Below are 9,342 nucleotides of genomic sequence, written 5' to 3'. Positions count from 1 at the left end.
CAGCAGCCAGCTCGCGCTGGGCTACGGGATGGCTGCGGCTTTGTCTAATGACAACGGGAGCTCCTTGGGGCCAGGGGACTCGTCTTTCAGTGCTGTGTCCCCAGCGCCTGGTACGGCGTGGGCACCGAACAAATGTTTGTCAGATGAACGAACAAGATGAGATTTGACAGGGATAAATGTCAGTTCCTGGACTCGGATCCAAAGACCCAGCTGCACAGAGATGCGGTGGGGGGCGGGGGGTGGGGAGAAATGGCTCAGCCATCAACAGCACATGCGAGAAAAGTCGAAGGAGTTAAGCGGGCAGAGATATTGGCCAGCACGAGGTGGGCTGCCAAAAAAACCAGGCAGGGCGAACTCAGGTGGCATCACAAGAGGCCCAGGGCTCAGAAGGAGGGAGGCCATTGTGGCCAGACCAGCCTCCAGAGCCCCGTACCATTCTGTGTTCCCCCTGTGGTGTGCTTGCAGGAATCCGGGCACTGAGCTTGGACAAGGGGAGTGCCCAGGGTCACAGGGTGATGCTCAGAGCTTGCCTGTTCCACCCGCGTGGGCGACCAGCACGTGGCTCCAAGCCTCAGTTTCCTTGTTGGGAAAGTGTGCCCGCCACAGGCTGCAGCTCACTTGGCTGCTGGGGAAGAGCAGGAATGGGGGGTCCGAGCCTTGCTGGACTCACTCCCCTACGCCTGCCCCGCTGGTCTCTGCACCAGGGTTGTTCACACGGGAGGACAACGGGCGGGCAAGCTGTGGGCGCCGGCACCTGTCTCTTGTGCCCTTGGAGAGGATTACACGGCAGCCCCTCCCACCCTGACCTCCTCACTTTCCTCCTTTTGAGGCTGATCCTGGAGTTCAGCCACTTTACCCGCAGCCAGCTTCCTTCTCGTCAGCATGTTTTGGGTGTAGGACTGTGTGTGCAAAAAGCCTGGCCTCCGCGTTCCTCTTCCGCCCACCAACCGCGCTGCGCGCCTGCCGCGAGCCTGCCTGGGGAGGCCCGGTGCGCCCTCTGGTGGTCGCAGGGAGCACTGCGCGGGGCTCTGCGGGAGGTCTTGGAGCAGAGCCCATCAGAACCACGTTGCAACTCAGACAACCCGGTAAAAATCCTGGACGCCATCAACAGGTGAATGGATAAATACAACGTGGTATATACACGCAACGGAACATTATTCAGCCTTAGAAAGGAATGGAATTCTGATACATGCTGGAACATGAGTGAGCCCTGAAAACAGGCTTAGTGAAAATCAGACACAAAACAAGAAATATTGTATGAGTCCATGTATAGGAGATGTCTAGAACAGGCAGATTCATACGTATAAAAAGTAGAGTAGAGGTAACCAGGGACTGGGTGGGGAAACGGGGAGCTATTGTTCATGGGTCCGGAGCTTCTGTGTGCCATTATGAGAAAATTTTGGAAATGAATGGCGGTGATGGTCACACAACATTGGGAAGATACTTAATGCCGCTGAATTGTACGCCTAAAAATGGTTCGAATGGTAAGTTCATGTTATATTGATTTTATCACAATTAAAAAAAGTACCAAGAAAAATCCTGGACCTACCACTTAAAAGCTGCATGACCTTGGTTAAGTCACTTCACTTCTCTGAGCCTCCGTGTCCCCATCAATTCTACCTACCTCCTGGCCAGCACCCTGGTCCAAGCCAGCCCTTCGCTCGCCTGGAGGATTGCGAACAGCCTTCGTGATGGTTTCCAGTTTCCCTCCTGGGCTTCTTACCCAAGTCTTTTTCTTTTTAAAAAGATTTTATTTATTTATTTGACACAGAGAGAGACACATCGAGAGAGGGAACACGAGCAGGAGGATTGGGAGAGGGAGAAGCAGGCTTCCCGCTGAGCAGGGAGCCGGATGCGGGCTCCATCCCAGGATCCTGGGATCATGACCCCAGCTGAAGGCGGACTCTTAACGACTGTGTCACCCAGGTGCCCCATCCTACCCAAGTCTTTTCCAACTAAGCTGCAGAATATCTAAAACTATAAACCAGATCAAGCCTCTTGCCTGCTTAAAATTCTCCCCAGACTCCTCCCGTTGGCTGACAGATCTGGGTGGCAACCCCTCTCTCCTCTCTCAGCACTTCCTGTCCCCCCTTGTTCCCGAGCTGTCACTCCATGCTCCTTCCTGCCTCCAGGTCTCTGGCCTTGCTGGTTACTCTGCCTTGAACACGGATCTCCAGATTGTCTTGTTTTGCTGACTGCTTGTCGCTGGGGTCTCAGCTCACATGTGGCATCACTCTGTACCACCCACTCCAATGTGGCCTCGCCTCCCAGTCTCATCGCGTGTATCCTGCTTTATCTCCTTTCTCTGTAACAGCAGCCATTATCTGAAATTGTCTTATCTTCTTTATGGAGCTTGTTTATTCAACTGGCTGGATTTCGTAGGGTGCAAGCGGGAAATAGTTCAATTTTTCTCACCCCCAGCACATGGTTTGTCTCTTCTCTCTTCCCCCTCCTTGAAAATATTTCACGGACGCCTGGCTGGCTTGGTCGGTAGAGCGTAGGACTCCTGATCTTGGGGTTGTGAGTTCAAGCCCTACGTTGGGTGGAGGGATTACTTAAAACTAAAATCTGTAAAAAGAAAAAAAAGAGAGAGAGAGAGAAAATATTTCAGCTAAATGTAGCTTTATCCATTTCCTTCTGATATTAGAACAATTTCAATTTCTGGCATCAAAAATTCTGATTCTTTTAGGAGATGTATGTTGAAGGATTTAGGAGTGCGCTGTGATGGCTGAAGCTTGCTTTCAAATGGTTCAGCCAAACCATGAACGTGTGTGCGCGCACACACACACACACACACACCCGTCAACAATTTTTGGGTGAGCATATGGGTGTTTATTGCACTATTCTTTCAACTTTTCTGTGTGTTTGAAAATTCTTGTAAAAAGTTGGGCAAAAAAGAAACTATTTTTGCCAAGTTGAAAAATAAGGCTCGTCCTCTCTCAATAGATATATTTATCCTCCATTCAATATCAGCTTCTCCAGTGCAAGCCAACCGGGTTCTCAGCAGCTGGGAAGGTGGGCGGTGGGTGTGTGGTCACAGAGGGTCGGCTCTCTGAGACTCACTTCCTTCCTCTGGGGAAGGCAGCTGCATTCTGGCTCCTGCAGAGGGGTCCGGAAGGGAGGAAGGGGACTCCAGGAAAAGGGTAGTGCTCCTTGATGATGCTGTTGTCACACAAGGAATGTGGATTGGTGGGCTTACCTCTTGGAGGGCTCTGCCCCGCGCTGATCCCCATGCAGAGAACGTCTGATGCTGGGGAGTGCTCAGACCCTGCCCAGTGCTCCTGATAAAACCTCTTTCTGTGCCCACAGGCAGCCCTCTTGGGTGAGGTCCCTTTGAGAACACTCCAGTCCAGCTCTCTTCTGGATGTCCACTCTGGCCACGGTGGGGGGCAGGTCTCCCCACTGAAGCCCTCTCTTCCCTCTCTTCTGCCAGGCTGGAGACTGTTCCAGGTTTCTGGTCTCCATTTCCTCCCACCTTCTCTCCCTGAACTCTGCACTGGAGACTGCAAGGCTCATAGGGTCAGCGGCTCAGCCAGCGCCCTGGATGACAGTGTGGGGATGAAATGCCACGGTCCTCTCTGGCAGCCTCCGCCCCCTATGGTGGCGCTCCTGAGTCCCCCTCACCTGACTTGAGGGGTGGCGTGTTTTGGGGGGGGGTGTGCGTCCACACTCTTTCCCTTCTCCTGGGCTGACCACCTCCTTTGGAGAAAGTTCCAGCTCAGAACTGTCTTTCTTGAACTTCTCAACGTCATGGGCATAGGGGGCGGATAGGACTTGCTTTTGTTACCTCTCAGTGAGCCAGCCGAGGTAGCCCTCTGGGCTTTGGGGTCTCCGCAGAGAGCCCTGAGGGCAGAAAAGTCCCTACAGGAGTTGCTGTCCCCTCTAGTTACTTCTTGTAGTCTCTGCAGAAGACAGCACAGACCGGAGACCTTTATCATTACCGACCACTGGCTGACCGTGAAAGCAGACAGAGGCCACGCTGTGGTAGGTCGGGAGGCAGGATGTGCAGACCAGGAGTTCACAGCAGAGAAACCAGGTGGACCCAGATCCCCGGACCCGCCCCAGGCTCAGCCTCATCCCCACCCCTGCTGAACCAGCCAGACCCAGTCTTTATTATGATTATTATTTAAAGTACTCGGTGGAGGGGAATGCCATGCAATCCCAGTTCATTCCAAGCCCACATCTGAGATGCTTGATGATGAGATGAGTGTCGGTTCGCTCCCTGTGACATTACACGTCACGGGTCAGCCCCTCCTCTCAGCTTCTGCTTTGGAGGACGTCCCCACTGAGATGCCACACTGCTTTCTTCATTGGTTTCCTCGTACTCTTCGCTGGTACAGGGGTGTCCTCTGGCTGGGGGCATGCTCGGCCACTCACTGGCCTTACTTCTTGCGCACCGCCCCTCCCAGTTTGGTGCCAGTCTGTGTGATGGAGATGTCCATGTTGCTGTTTGCCCTGACCCCATGGGAACCATTTATCTGGTAGCCTCCTGGGGGTGCTGAGACGTCCAAGATGGGGGCTGCAGCTGGCATTGATTTACTGGCGGCCGCCCAGCCTCAGTACCCAGACATTTGGCTTTTCACACACACACACGCACACACATATTTTAAAAGTCTGATGCTCTACCGACTGAGCTATCCGGGCTCACATATTTTAAAGATGTATTTATTTTTATTTTATTTTGAAGATTTTATTTATTTATTTGACAGAGAGAGACAATGAGAGAGGGAATGCAAGCAGGGGGAATGGGAGAGGGAGAAGCAGGCTTCCCGCTGAGCAGGGAGCCCAACATGGGGCTCGATCCCAGGACCCCGGTATCAGGACCTGAACTGAAGGCAGACGCTGAATGACTGAGCCACCCAGGCGCCCAAGATGTATTTATTTATTTTTAGAGGGAAAGAGGAGGCGCAGAGGGGGAGGGGGAAGGAGAGAATCTCAAGCAGACTCACCGCCGAGCACAGACCTTGACAGGGGGTTCGATCTCCCAACCCTGAGATCACGATCTGAGCAGAAATCCAGAGTTAGACTCTGAACCCACTGACCCACCCAGGTGCCCCTGGCTTCTGACTTATAGATGACAGGAGGCCTTTGGTTACATTATAGTTCTAGACAACTCCTCTACTCCTCACCTTCTTGTCCTGGCTGAGTGCCTACTGGGCCCATGGCCAGCCATGTGAGCCAGAGAGGTGCCAGGGCGGTTGAGGGCAGAAGCTGGGTTTGCGAAGCCAACCGTGGAGTGGTGTTGGTCACGTCATTAGCTGTACCAGCTCTACACAGAGTCGGGACTGAATGGTCCAGCAATTTCTCCTGGCTGTGCTGTGCCTACGTGTGTGTGTGTGCATGCGTGTACACAAGCAGGTGCACAAATATGTGTGTACGCACACGCACATCGGGAGGGGTGGATTTCCGTGTTGCTGGATCCTGAACTACAAATCAGGTGCTAAAAAAGAACTAAAGGTTTGGGGCGCCTGGGTGGCTCAGTGGGTTAAAGCCTCTGCCTTCAACTCAGGTCATGATCTCAGGATCCTGGGATGGAGCCCCGCATCGCGCTCTCTGCTCAGCAGGGAGCCTGCTTCCCTTCCTCTCTCTCTGCCTGCCTCTCTGCCTACTTGTGATCTCTGTCTGTCAAAAAATAAATAAAATATTAAAAAAAAAGAACTAAAGGTTTATTATACTGATCAGTTATCTCCTAAAACTCAGCGGCTGACAATAGCAATGATTTATTTTGGCTTCCGCCTCTGTAGTTTGCCTGGGGGTCAACTAGACCCCGTCTTAAGTCTTGCTGGGTTTAGTCAGCTCAACCTGGAAAAGAAAATGGTCCCGATAACAAAGAACGAGCAGAGAGCAGAGAGAGGACAGGCACACGCACTGTTGTGCGCTTGTGCGTGTGTGCGCATGGGTGTGCACGGTGTTGGTGTGTGCACGCGTCTATGTGTGATGGGCATGCGTGCTTGCGTGTGTCCGGTGGCTAGGTTGTAGGGTCTGGGGTGGGGTCAGACAGAGTGGTGGTGGCTTTGAGGGGGAACGTGTGTTTGCACGGGGGAGGGGGGAGGTCTTGGCAAATACAAATTAAAAGTAACAAAACAAGGAGCACCTGGGGTGGCTTGGTTGAGCATCTGTCTGCCTTCAGCTCAGGTCATGATCTCAGGGTCCTGGGGTCAAGACCTGGGGAGGGCTTGAGCCTGCTTCTCCCCCTGCTTGTGTTCTCTCTTGCTGTCAAACAAACAAAAATCAATAAAATCTTTTAAAAAATCCTCTAAAAAATAACAAAACAAGTTTAATTCTCCCTATTGAAAAAAAAAAGGGAAGACACTTTCTCCCTCTCTTTTTTTTTTTTTTTTTTTTTTTAGATTTTATTTATTTATTTGACAGATAGAGATCACAAGTAGGGAGAGAGGCAGGCAGAGAGAGAGAGAGAGAGGAGGAAGCAGGCCCCCCACCAAGCAGAGAGCCCGATGCAGGGCTCGATCCCAGGACCCTGGGATCATGACCTGAGCTGAAGGCAGAGGCTTTAACCCACTGAGCCACCCAGGCGCCCCTCCCTCTCTTTTCTTAGAGCATTCAGCTTAGAAACCTTGCAATTTTAAGTTCTGCCTCTTTGAAATATATGTAAATCTTTTCATAAGTGAAGACTCTTGCCAGCTCTACATCCCAGGAATGTTTCCTGAAGGACCTGGAATCCATCTCCTTGAAATGGAATCATGGAGGAAGAAAGCGCCGGTCTCCCCCTTTCCGTGGGGGAGTATCGGCCTGACTTCACGGGTGCCTGGTTCCAAGCTGCAAACCTACCTCCTGTCACAGAGATGGGAAGGTATTTTTCTTCTGCGTGAAGGCAATTAGCAAACACAGGTGACAACCGTAATTGCTAGGAACGTTCAGCATGAACTGTGTGCGCCTTGCTATCAAGTCCTCTTGGTGGGGGCCGGGCTGTGTCTGGAGCCCATGCCATGTGTGGTACCGGGCCATCTACCTGGCCGTAGAAAAGGAGCGAAGTCTTCCTTCGCCGTCTCTTTGCCGGTCGCCCGTGATGTGCAGCGCATTCCGGCGGAACCCTTATTTAATAATAAACCTGCGTTCCTTCCCTTCTACTTCTGCAGAGAGGTGTTCTGGGTTGGCAGGAGAGTTTGTCTAATTTGTATTTTCCAGTCAGTGTCTAGGCGCCCTCCAGCGACTTTTTGGTGCACGAACGTGCATCTTTTCCAGAGAGAGAGAGAGAGAGAGAGAGAGAGAGAGAGAGAGAGAGAGAGGAAGCAGCAAGCAAGCAAGTCTCCCAGCCTCCCGGGCCTCCTGGACCACCGGGGCCTCCCCCGCCAGCCTTCCTGGAGGCCGCCTCTCCCAGGGAAGGGGGGCGCCTTCTCAACGAACGGTCACAGCGGCGGCTGCGCACCTCGGCGTGCCTCGGCGCACCAAGCGGCAGAAGCCAGCCGGACCCGGGCCCAGGCCCAGGACACGAGCCCGGGGTGGGATCGCGGCTGCTGAGCCGTGGGAGGCGCCCACGCCTCCCCGGCGGAGACCCACGGCCCCGCGGCCCGGTAACCCCGCCAGCCTCCGGATCGGCCCGGGACGGCTCGACAGCGACGCCCTGTGGCCGCGAGGGGCGCCAGCGGCGGGACTGCCGCTTCTCTCGTGTCCAGACTGACCACCACCCTGTGGACAGCTTCAGCTGGGGGCGAAGGACGATAATAAGGCAGCTGGGGCCCTGATCAACCGACTGGGAAAAACAGTCGCTATCATCTAACATTTCCTGACCACCAACGAGTTATAGCGCGACAGGCATCCCTCATCCCCACCTGGGTGGGGCGATGGGGTAGGGAGGGGCTTGGGTTTGGCATCAAGGTGTCTGTTTCCCACATTGCTTGATATAACGCATTGACTGTTCAGTGACGTGTGTCGTAGGCCGTGTCAGGATGTCCCTGAAACAAAACGGCAGCACCAAAGCAGCCTCAGCAAGGCGTCTCACACCCCAGCGGCTACATCCCTTAGGTCAGGCACGGGAGAGGTCCCAGGGCCACTGGGCTGCATTCCTGAAGCTTTCCGTGTTGTGCTCCAGGGAACGTCTTTCACACATAGAGTCGGTTAAGTCGTGCCTCCCATTGGCAATGTGCCTGCGAACACAGGCCAGTGAGGGTTGGGCCCTCACTGGGTGTGGGAAGGGAGAGGACAGCTCTGATGTGTCCCCAAGGATCTGGATCTAGAGGGCAGGTGCTCCTGGCACAGGACTGGTACATGGATAATTCCTTGTGTACTAATTCCTGCCCATGGGCATGTGTTGGGAAGCACTCTGTGCTTGGTTTGCGTGGGAAAGAGTGGTTGATTGGTTACGGTATGAGTTCGCTATGGCCGCTGTAATGAATTTCCATAAACGTAGTGACTTAAAGCAACACAAATTTACTGTTACAGTTCTCGAGGTTAGAAGTCCGAAGGAGTCTCACTGGGCTTAAATCAAGGCATTAGCAAGGCTGTGTTTCTTCTAGAGGCTCTAGAAGAGACTGTTTCCTTGCCTTTTCCAGCTTCTAGAAGCTGTCCACATTCTATGGCTTGTGGCCCCTTCCAGCAACCACATTGCTCCAACTTCTGCTCCCATCATCACATCTTCTCTGACTCAACCATTGATCCCATCCAGATAATCTAGGATGACTTTGATCCTGCAATTTTCTTGCAATCTCAAGACTGGCAAAATCCCTTTTGCCCTGTAAGGTAACATATTCAGAGATTTGGGGGATTAAGATGTAAATACTACTGGGGGGACATTATTCTGTCTACCACAATTTCCGATATCTGTTTCTTACTTTGGGCTCTCTTATAAGCGTACTGAGCCTGAGACATGAGCAAGTAGTTTATTTAGGAGGTGGCCCCAGGACACACAATAGGATGGTGGGGAAGTGGGATGGGGAAGGGAGGGGGACCAATAGAAGGTGTTTCATCAAGCCAGATACCCCTGTGGGCACCTGGAACTGAATCCCACTGGGGAACTGCAGGAAACAGCATGGAGCTTGTGTCTCTGAGTTATTCCTGCACCCAGGCTGAGGGAGCTGGGGTATTTTGATATGAATTCTGGCAGCCACGGGTCATGGAATGTTGTGCAAATAATTAATTCCTCTGCACTTGGAGGCTGCCCTGTTTGCGGAGAGCAGGCTCCAGGGGCCAGAGAAAGCCTGTTGGTAAGACAATAGGGAGTCAGGCCATCAATGACTAAAATGGCCAAGACCAATGGCCTGTGGTCAGGGGGTCGACAGTCTCTGCCGGTCAGCTGTGGGTAATGGCTCTGCACAGCATAGCAAGGCTCTGTGCACCTCTATATTCACAGGACTCCTAGGAAGGGCATGTGGCCAGGCCCAGGAG

The sequence above is a fragment of the Meles meles genome, chromosome 8 (genome assembly GCF_922984935.1).
Source record: "Meles meles chromosome 8, mMelMel3.1 paternal haplotype, whole genome shotgun sequence".
Classification (NCBI taxonomy): domain Eukaryota; kingdom Metazoa; phylum Chordata; class Mammalia; order Carnivora; family Mustelidae; genus Meles; species Meles meles.
The sequence above is the reverse complement of the archived record's forward strand: the minus strand, read 5'-3'. Positions refer to the sequence as shown.